Here is an 11,848-nt window from a genome sequence, read left to right on the forward strand (position 1 = left end):
CCTCCTGGGAGTGTTCAAGCACTCCTAACCCCAACTAATGGATGAGATTATCAGATGCAGTTGGTGTGAAATGAATAAAATGCAAAACAGGATGCCTAGCTTTGAAAGTCCTTGCCTGAAGACAGAATCTCAAGAACAGGTATACATTTCCCCCTGGGTAGATATAAGCTTTAGTTCTCTAAATATTGAAATATTTTCAGGGTCACTCAAAATCATATCTGACCAGTAAATGTGATTAACATCAGAAACACAAAGACTAATAAAGAGTGAGATGCTTTGTAAGGGCTATAGGGCCACTTCAGCTTAGTGCTTGAGATGTAATATCTTATAAAACTTAATTTACAAAAGCTTCTACTATAATACTGTCATACCATTTTGTCACCAAGACTATTGCTGTCCTGCTGATAAAGAAATCATAAGTTTACAACCTTTCATTCCTTTATAGAATAGCTATTCAGAGACTGACTGCAATAAGACCATAGTCAAATGTAACAATTTTCTCTTTACTATACTTTCACCTACAAAAAGCTTGATTTTAATGGGGGGTTATTTATAGGTCACAAGTTCAGTGGTCACATCTTAGTCTCTATCACAAAACCACTGTGCAATTCAGCACAATAGGCTCTGGTCTACAGTAGTTCAGGTGCTATGGGTCAGGACTCCGGTGTACTGGCAGAGTTGTGTGATGGATTTGCCAGTTATCTGCTTATGCTACATATAGCTCAACAGTTATAAACATATCACAAGTTGTGTCCCTAATGTGTTTTAGAAGATTATTGAGGAATACTCTAGTGTTTTAATAGGTAAAACTAGTGCTACTAGTAATTCGTTTCCATGGACAATAAACTTGCTGGAAGATTTTTTTAATGTTATATATTTTTGATAAAGTTTGAGCAAATACAAGGACAAATTGTTTTCTTTCAAATTACAATACAGCACCATGATTATTCTAAGAGTACGAATGGACATAGAAGCAGAAGGTTAACCATCAAATGTTCTAATTCAAAACTATAACAGACTTAATATTTTACAGTAAAGACTGTAAATGGTTTACAGAAAAAACATTTTTAAAAAATATTTCCCTGGTCTCCTTTCTTACTCTTTTATTCTTTTTTGAGAAGTAGTTTTTCAGATCTGGCTACTATCATCTCTTTGTCTCTCATAATCCAGGGTTTTTACATTTTAAGAATATCCCTCCCCTTGGGTATTCTGAAAAAAAATGTATTCTTTAAGTTATTTGTTTTTATTAAGGGCTTCTCCCTCTTCCAAAATCCCACAACATGATTTAATGCTTGCCCAAATATTTTTTAAAGGAACATCTGCCTTTCCCTTCTCCCAACACTGCTGTTAGGTAGCTATCAGGTATTATTGGTAAACTGAGGGACAAAGAGGTAAACTAAAATAATCCAAAAATGTATACAATCAAGTCAGTGGGAAAGATAGGAATAGAGCCCAGAATATCTGATATCAGTCATCTGCTTTAACCACTAGATCTACTATCTACCTAAGAACCTGATTCAGAGCCTACTGAAGTCAAAGGGAGTCCTTCCATTGCCTGCACTGGGCATTGGAACAGGGCCTTAACCAGAGTGATTCTTTATAGCATCTCAAAAGCAAATTTTGATGATGATGTCTAACAATAATAGTCCATCAAAAATAATGTTATCTGAAAGCTGCTTGCAGAACTTATATATACTCTACTTGAGATGTTTTTGATAGTTTGATTGTTGTTACCTACTAGTGAATACAAAGAACTAAAAATATTTTTTCTAAACTGCCTTTTTCCACCTAAATCTCTTCTAAAGAACACATGAAATTACTGTTTGCTGTTTCTAAAACAAAATAGAACAAAATAAAAAAAACACACCCACAAAAACAACACCAACAAAAAACATTACATACAAATTGTTTCAACATTATTCTGAACAGCATGTGAAAGATTTAGAGACACCAGAGTTTTATAATTTTTGGACCAGGCATATTTCCATTGAGTAAAACAACTTGCTCCTGAAAGAGAAAGTGACTATGCATTTTTCTTTAGGCCGACACCATATGGGCACATTTTCCTCCAATGTTACTGTCATAGCTGTTTGATTTTTCAAAAACATACCATAGCTTGCTTGTTGATTTCTTGCTGATCATTATTTACTGAATTACAACACACAAAGTTACAAGTGAAAGGCAGATTAATAATTCATACACCTATTATAAAAATCTGTAAATTGTATTCCAAGCAATGAGCTGCATCTGTTAGCTAAAAATAAGAAGACAGACACAGCATGGTAACAATTTAGAATATGGAGCATTGCACTGCGGGAAAGTTCCCATTGAGATGACTTTGGCTTAGATGCAAGTCCTAGCTATCTGCTCTCTTTGATTGAACAGTTTCATTTTTTAAAGTAAACATTACTGTATATTCTCTGAATATTGCCAATCTCCTACAATGTCAATAACCTGTTCTGACAAAAGAAAGCTGAGAAGGAGAGGTTAGTTTGAGGGTACACTCATATCACCTTACATAGATTAAGGCAGATTTCCTTAGGAAACAGGCTGTTTCTGATATATACTTATTTGCCTGGAGATTAGAACTATTAGTATTATATTCCATGCTGGAAAGAAAAGTAATTTGTAGATGTGTATAAAGTCAATTATAGGATCTGGGTGACTTTGACAGTCAGGTTTATTGGTTGTTCTGACTTTAAAGTGCACAAGAAAAATCAACACTGCAGGCTGAATTCTTTTTTGTAGTGGGAATGGACAGAGATTGTGGGCCAGATTCCTAACTAGGGAAAGCTAATAAAGTTATACCAACTCACACCAAGTCTGATTTTTGGACATGTGTGTATTCTGGAATGGTGGTAGCCTCAATGTGTAAAGCTGAAGCTAGTTTTTTGTTATAAAACTGAGGGTTTTTTTCCCCTTACTCACTACTAATATCCCCGGAACTCAGCAGCTCCTCTCCACTTCCATGAAAAGTCACATGCTATTATTCATTTTAGGGTAGACATTTTCTGGGAAAATCAGAAAGGGCATTTTAAAGTGACAGTAATATTCTGGCTGTTACAATTCATGGCAAAACTTTCACTGACCTTAGTATGACCAGATTTTCACCTGAAGGGTTAAAAAATTTCCTTGCCACTGACTTCTTTGAAAAAATTATGTAATCTTAATTCATCCCTCTTGTGCATATGCATTATGGTACAGTCTTTAATTACATGATCACAGGTAAATGGTTCCCAGGAGAATTGGATTCTATCCCTGCCTCTGCCACAGAGTTCCTGTATGATGCTGGGCAAGTCATTACATCAACCTTTTCAGAGGTGGTCACTAGCTGTGTTACTCATTCTCTGGGTGCCCAACTTGAGTCGCAGGGGTCTGATTTGCAGAAGTGCTGGACAGAGACATCTGAAATTGAAGTCAATGGAGCTGTGCTTTAAGTATATAAAGAGCCATAGAATGCTGAGCACTCTGAAAAATCAGTCTCTTAGGCATCTCAAACTAGGCACCCAAAATTAGTGGAGACTTTTGATTGTACTTCAGTTCCTCATGTGTAAAATGGGGGTGATAATGCCACCTCTCTGCACAGGGTGTTGTGAAATAAATGTATTAATGTGTGAACCACTCAGATAGTATAATAATGAGCACAATATAAAAGCCTATGACAAAAGCTAATAGTTCTATACTAGAGAAGGGTTTGAAAAGTATGCAGTAGATGAGGCTGGGGGGCGGGACGGGCACTGAACTTTGAGAATGAAACAAAATATTGAATAGCTACTCAATAAGCTAGCATTGTCCATTCTGTGCATTGATAGGGGTCTTGTGGGAAAATAGTACATAATTGTGTGTATGTACAGCTTTAATTACAAGGGTCTGAATTAAGATTGCACAGGCAACCTTAATTCTGGCACTCCATAACTTTGAGTGCTTGATTTTGCAACCTTAACGTTATTTATTTTAATTATACAACATTGCTTGTAAGGGTGTTTACGTACTTCACACTGAGGTTGACAGGGAACTGGTTAAATGGGGAATAATTAGAGTAGATATATAAAGAGAAGGAACGCATACACAGCCTCAGCCAGGTGACATTGCTGTCAGGCCAAGGAAGCAAAAAGAAATTGACTGTTTTGTTTACAAGAGACTTTATAAGTTATAAACTGCTTGATTTCCCTCCGCTGAAGCAAGCCAGCTTTTGTTCGCCATTTGTTTTTTGTTTTGTTTTGAGCAAGTTCCTGACCTGATCGAGCAAGTCAAAGTGTGTGGAAATGTATGTGCCTTGAGATGAGGCTTTTTGTCATATTTCCTTTTGTCTGCTCCACCCTCTTATATTCCTTTTACCTCTGACTTTGTCCCAGGCCACAGTCATACACAAATGCCTTCAGTTGTATGCAGAAGTAACAGCTGAAAATACTTATAAATATAAACTGACATGTGGCTTATTCTGGGCTATGCTATTTTAACTACTTAGCTGAGCCAGAGAGGTGAGGTGATGGATGCAGAGGGTGGGAGACTAGAAGAAAATGTAGGCGAGTGTCTGCAAGTAAGTATGGAGTGGTTGACAGGGACAGCCTTGTTGGCAGGGATTGGGGACATATGAAGAGATGGTTTAGAGCCAGGCTCACTAGTCTTGGAAAGAGAGTGGTTCTGGGACAGGCAAATTCATGCAGGGTTAAGGAGACCACTGGGACATGGAGAGGAAGGAAGTGGGGTGGGAACAGAGGGCATGAAGGAGGGAATGGAAAGGGAACAAGGAAAGGCAGGGTCTCTTCTCCATGTTGAAACCTTTAAGTTGTTTAAAAAGTAAAATAAGAACAAATTGGGCTGGGTGAGTATTGGAGCTGAGAGAAATTTGAAATTTCCATCCTGTGGGAATTCCAACAGTTTGAAACTTTTTTGTTCCAAAAAGCTGATAATTCAAAAATGTTCATGGAAATCTGGAAAAAAAATCGGTTCAGAAATATTTCAATTCACCTACTTTGATCAAAACAACATTTTGACATTCCTAAAACTAAAATGTTTTGAGCTGACCAGAAACAGTTTTTTTGTTTTTGTCACACTGTCTGGAGTGACACAACTGTGAGTGCGTTCCCCAGGGCAGACTGTCAGATACCCCAAGCTGGTGGTGTGTTCTATAATTAGATTAGATCACCAAGCCAGTGATAAATGTGAACTCCTGGATCACTGTAACAGTCTTACCATGGAGTCACAGACAGTTTCCTTAAACTTTCCAGCCTATCTTGCCACCCAGACAAACTGAATTTTGTGATAAAAGGTTTCTTAAACATAAAATCTCACCACATCAGGTTTCTACGAGTCTCAAGAGACCAGTCACTTACCCCAGATCAACTGATATCCCACATCTTACACCAAAGACAATGCTGGAAGCCAATTCTACAGTAAACTAACTGTAGGTTTATTAGCTAAGCCCTGGTCTACGCCACGGGGTTAGGTCAAATTTAGATGTGTTAGGTCGATTTTAAAAATGACTGCGTCCACACAACCAACCCTGTTCTGTTGACCTAAAGGGCTCTTAAAATCAACTTCTGTACTCCTCCCTGACAAGGGGAATAGCGCTAAAATTGACCTTGCTGGGTCGAATGTGGGGTACTGAAGACACAAATCGACGGTATTGGCCTCCGGGACCTATCCCAGAATGCTCCATTGTGACCACTGTGGACAGCACTTTGAACTCCCATGCACTAGCAAGGTACACAGGAAAAGCCCTGGGAACTTTTGAATTTCATTTCCTGTTTGGTCAGCGTGGTGAACTCAGCAGCACTCAGCAGCACAGGTGACCATGTGGTCCCCCCAGAATCGTAGAATGTTTCTATGCTCCCCCTATCATCTCCATCCCTGAGGTTATCACAGATTAGAAGGCAGAAAAAATGCACTTGTGATGCCATGTTTTCCAAGCTCACGCAGTCCTTCCGCACTGATAGAGCACAGCTTAATGTGTGGAGGCATTCAGTGGCAGAGGCAAGGAAAGAATTAAGTGAGCATGAAGAGCAGAGGCAGGACATGATGCTGAGGCTAATGGGGGAGCAAATGGACATGATGAAGCATCTGTTGGAGCTGCAGGAATGCCAAGAAGAGCACAGACCCCTGCTGCATCCACTGTATAACCGCCAACCCTCCTCCCCATATTCCATAGACTCCTCACCCAGACACCCAAGAATGCGGGGTGGGGAGGCTCCGGGCACCCAGCCACTCCACTCCTGAGGATAGCCCAAGCAACAAAAGGCTGTCATTCAAACAGTTTGATTTTTAGTGTGGCTACAATAAGCAATGTGGCCTTGTCCTTCCCTCCTCCCCCACCCCACCCGGGCTACCTTGTCCGTTCTCATTTTTTTTGAATTAATAAAGAAAGAATGCATGGTTTCAAAACAAAAGTTACTTTATTTTGAAGGAGGGAGGGTGGTTGGCTTACAGGGAATTAAAATCAACAAATTGGGCGGGTTACCTCAAGGAGAAACACACACAACTGTCACACCAAAGCCTGGCCAGTCATGATACTGCTTTTCAAAGCCACTCTGATGCGTAGCGTGCCTTGCTGTGCTCTTCTAATCGCCCTGGTGTCTGGCTGCTCAAAATTGGACGCCAGGCGATTTGTCTCAACCTCCCACCCCGCCATAAATGTCTCCTCCTTACTCTCACAGATATTATGGATCACACAGCAAGCAGCAATAACAATGGGAATGTTGACTGCGCTGAGGTCTGACCTAGTCAGCAAACAGTGCCAGTGAGCTTTTAAACGTCCAAAGGAGCATTCTACCACCATTCTGCACTTTCTCAGCCTATAATTGAACTGCTCCTTACTACTATCCAGGCTTCATGAGCCATGGGAGCAAGGGATAGGCAGGGGTAGGTGATATTCCAGGCAGGACTGAATCTCCATGAGACGAAACTTAAAGACAAGAGTGACCTGGAGTCTCTGGTTCCCATTCGGCGCTCTAAGAGGAGGATGATCATGTCTGTGCAGGTGCCCCTGATTGACCTCTCTGAGGAGGATTCCAAGGAGTCCTCCCAGAGCAACAGCAGCCTGCCAGCAGCACCCAGTCTGCCAGCAGCACCCAGGAGGACCAGAACATCGCTGGGGAGCAGGAGATCAGAGTTGAAGGGGAAGTGGTGGAATACCAGGATGGGAAAGATTTTGGAATTGGGGAGCTAGTGTGGGGGAAGGTCAAGGGCTTCTCCTGGTGGCCTCCAATCATTGTCTCCTACAGAGTCACGTCCAAACGTCAGGCAATCTCTGGAATGCACTGGGTGCAATGATTTGGGGACAGGAAGTTCTCTGAGGTTTCAGCAGACAAGCTGGTAGGTCTGATGGCTTTTAGGCAGCATTTCAACCATTCCACGTCTAATAAGCTGGTTTCCTATTGATGAGCCGTACACCATGCCCTGGAGGTTGCTAGGATCCGGGCAGGGAAGATGTTCCCAGAACCCCTGGCCAAGCAGCTAAAGATTAACTTCTGCAACAACAGCAAGGAGCTGGTGGAGGAGGACCAGAGGAGAGAGCAAATGGTTTCCGAAGTCACAAACAACAACAGGAGCCTTGAAGACAGTTGTTTATCGTGTGGGAGAAAAAACCCAGCCACATTCCACCCGCTGTTTGTGAGGGGCCTTTGTCAGACTTGCAGGGATCGATTCCTGGTGCTCTCGTACATATACAATGAGGATGGGTACCAGTCCTACTGCACTGTCTGCTGCGACGGCAAGGAGCTGCTGCTGTGTAGCAATACCAGCTGCTGCAGATGCTTCTGTGCGAATGCTTGGAGGTCCTGGTAGGGCAAGGTACCTCGGCCAAGGCAAAAGAGCAAGAGCCCTGGAGCTGTTACATGTGTCAACCACGGAAGTGCTATGGGGTGTTACAGCGCTGACTGGACTGGAATGTACGGCTGCAAGACTTCTTCACCAGCAACAAAGGACAGGAATATGATGCACTTAAAATCTAAAAAGGCCTGCACATTTCCCAGAGTCACTACCCTTGATAACAGAATGTCAATGATTGCATTGGCTACTTGGATCACAGCAGCCCCCACAGTAGACATGCCCACAACAGCAGCGGTGATGGTGAGCTGAACGAGCTCCATGCTTGCATCTGCATGGGTAACCCAAGAAAAAAGGCACGAAACGATTATCTGCCGATTGTCCCCATGGAGGGAGGGGTGACTGATGACGTACCCCAAACCACCTGCAACAATGTTTTTGCCCCATCAGGCATTGGGAGCTTAACCCAGAATTCCAATGGGCAGCAGAGACTGTGGGAACTTTGGGATAGCTACCCACAATGCACCGCTTCATAAGTCAATGCTAGCCACGGTAGTGAGGTCGCACTCCGCCGACTTAATGCACTTAGTGGGGACATATGCAATCGGCTGTGTAAAATCAATTTCTAAAAATCGACTTCTATAAAATTGACCTAATTTCATAGTGTAGACATAGCCTACAAAAAAAGAGTGAGAGCTATTGAGAGGTTAGAGCAGGTAAAATATATGGATAGGTGAGTCACGGTTTGTAATTCCAAATGGTAACAGAGATGTAGTTTGCCTGGTTACCAAAAGTTTATCAGGGCTACCTAGAAAACTCTGTGGATCTCTGTCTTCTCATTCAGTTATTCTGTCCTGTTAGAATCCAAACAGTTTGAAGACACAGGGTCTTTCTTTGAATCCATATTTATAGTATCTTCACACAAAAAGCAAGCAGACAGTGTCTCTACCCTCATGGACTTTTCCTTTGAGTATGGAATGCACTTTGAGTCTCTGAGCTGGTCAGCCAGTGTCACAGTTTTGTGTTGTTTTTGTTTTGTTTTTGGAGTAAGATCCACATTACACTTTTGCATTTCTCGTGCCTTTATGGGAGTTGTAATTCACGCTCCCATGTTTCTTGTGGGTTGGGCTTCCTAGAGGACTACATCTCCCACAATGCAATGTGGACCCAGCTGTCTGAGCAGCTTGGGTAATTGGGGGACTCATATCACTGGGTTCATCATTGGAGAGGTAGTACAGCCAGGGAACCTGGTCCACAGGAGATAATGAGGGGTTCAGGTTTACTCACTGGACCCCCATAAGGCAAAATGTTAAAGAGAATGCACTTGAAAGTGTGTTTGAACTGATGTGAAGCATTTCAGATCAATTCAATAAAATAAAATATTCCAACATAGGTCAAATTGATCCAAAATATATTTCATTTTCTCATTGGAAAATTCAAATTTTCATCAAAATTTAAACTTTTAGTGAAAAAAAAGTTTATTTTAATTTTATTTATTTATTTGGATGTGAAAACAGCATTGTCTGTCAGAAAATCACTGTGATGTAAATTTTGCAATAATGGGCTTTTAAAAAGTGTGTTTATTTAACAGCCTTCAAAATCTCTTTTAGAGAGGCCTATTTAAAGGATTGGTTTCTTGCGGCCTACTCACGGAATAGAAATCCACCATGACAATCCTTATGGACAGTGTGGATGCTGTATATGCACAATAAGTCAGTACGATGAATAACAATGTGAATGGTTGCAATGAAAAGCTTAGACTGGGTCAGGAGCACACTTTTCAGATTATATTAGGCTGCTTAGTAAGGCAAACTGGCAATCCAAAGCAATTTTATTACTAACTTAATGGCAATAATGAGAGGTCATGTAGCTCTTTCTGCTTCAGTTACAGTACATTTACCTTATATTTCTCTGAGTTTCTTTAACACGTCTTAGTTATACAGAGAATGTTTTGGTTGCTGAGGTGTTTTATAATGATTATTTTGCAATAATTGGTCTTATTTTCTGCAAAAATACATCAGATTAGTTTTGCTACTGCCAGTAACTTTGGTGCAGGCTATGTTTTAATTAAAATAAATAAGATAGATAGAGAAGGCTAAAAGTTGGTGGTTGATTTTTTTTTTTAATGGAGGAAAGGTAAGTGGTGGTGGAGTTCTGTCATGGAATCTACAGATCTGCATCCAGGCTTTGAAAGGTCCTATTGCCTGACTGCTTCTGTGAGGGGAGAAGATCAGAAACGGGAGTGCCACCTGCCTGATCTTGTGCATGTCAGTATCTATTTGGAATCACCTCTCCAGAGGGTTCTAGGGCAGAAGATTCTGGTTCTTCAATTAATTACTTGAAAACAAAGAATTCATCCTGTGGTGTAAAACACATGGAAAGAGACTCAGAGAATCAGAGTGAAGATCCTCTCAAGGGGTGATACTGTGTCTTATCAGAGGGAGGGGGTTTGGTTCCACTTCAGTTAAGGATGGGGAGGTCCATTTGTGAATCCACAAGAGGCCAAAGCCATCAGAGAAGAGATTCTGTGTCTCTGCTCCAGTTTGAGTCCTGAGTGCTCCTTCACCTTTGTTGGAACCATGCTACCATATATTCCTCCTGCCTGTGGCTGAACCAAGGACACTTATTGGAGATTTGCAGAAAAAGTAAATCAGCCCCAGGCTCTATTTCTTCTGCTATGTTACATGGTCCGGGGGGTGGGGTTGTACATCCCTGACTGCAGCCTACCCAGACTACTCCCTCCCCTTGCACTTTGGACCTTGGATAAACTGAATACTGACACCAAGGAAGATGGTGGGAGGGGGAAGGCAATACAGCAGAGGTGTTGAGCCCTCCTATCTCTGCCAGTGGATCCTCTCCATTTCAAAGATAAGGAAGTGTGGGGAATGATCCAAGTTGGAATGCCCAGGGCTTCATTTTGACACTCCAGACATTTCACTCCAGACATGGACATGAGCATGCAGAAGTCAAATAGTCCCTCAGAAACCTTTCATATGATCTCTCTAAAATTAACTCACAAAGCAAGTCCTTGATGGCTTCAGCCAACTCTTTCTTCTAATTTGTTTTCTTCAAAATAGCTGAAGTAATTAATCCTCATGATGGATTAATCACCTGCAGAAGAATTAAAATTAAGTTGCAACAGAAATACTATAAAAAATCAGTCAACCTAGATAAAGAGATATGAATCCTTTCTGCTAAATTAAAAACAAAAGCCTCACTCAAACCAATGTCAGTCTCTTAAAAAGGTTGAAAAAAAAAATCTGCCAAGCATAGGCCCCGTGTTCCTCGTCTCTTTTTAAATCACATTTTTAAGACATAGTAAGGGCTTATCTACATGGGGAAAGAGGGAGGTTAATACACATTGAGTTGACATGCACTAGTTGGTGCCTAGTAAATAAGTCTCAGTAATGCTCACAAGATACCTGTGCGTCATTATGTACACATGGTCAGGGCTTGGTGCACATTAAGCATGTGGTATTCTGGGCTGGTATTCTGTGGTCCTTTGCTTTGCTGTGTCCATTGTGGGACTTTAATCCCTACATATTATTGTGGGATATATATTGAAAGCCAATGGATTCTGAGACTTGGGATCAAACTCCAAAAGTCCAGTGATTCCACTCCCTCTATCCCATGGTTTCTGTTTGTGGGTAGATTACTCCCATTTTTTGAATTACTGTTAGCTAGCACCATAATGATGGCAATCACATATACACAGAGACAAGTGGGGCTTTATTTGAGCTATTAGCATTGGGTGGCATGGGCTTTGGATTTCAACCACTACACTGCTGAGCAGCTGATGCAACTATCACAGCAGCTCCTCCAACAGGAGGAGGAGGAGGATGACAAGGAATGGGAGGCTAATACTGAGCAACAGCTGCTTGAATGGTTCCTGGAGCAGCTTCATGCAGTGCTCTTTCTGGTCTCAGAAACCAGCATTGATGGGTAGGAAAAGATTGTTTTGAAGACCTGGGATGACCAAATGATGACAGAATTTTAGACGGTGAAGGCAACTTTTTTTTTTTCTAATATGTGTGCTGAACTTGTCTTGGAACTGCTGCAGCAGTGTGACAGGAAGTGGACT

The 11,848-nt window shown here is 41.4% G+C and overlaps 1 pseudogene; it reads left to right on the forward strand.

Annotated features, from left to right (window-relative positions):
• LOC120406858 overlaps positions 1-7,952 on the forward strand; it is a 32,907-nt pseudogene extending 24,955 nt beyond the window's left edge.
• Positions 7,953-11,848: the final 3,896 nt, after the last annotated feature.

The sequence above is a fragment of the Mauremys reevesii genome, linkage group 5, assembly GCF_016161935.1.
Source record: "Mauremys reevesii isolate NIE-2019 linkage group 5, ASM1616193v1, whole genome shotgun sequence".
Classification (NCBI taxonomy): domain Eukaryota; kingdom Metazoa; phylum Chordata; order Testudines; family Geoemydidae; genus Mauremys; species Mauremys reevesii.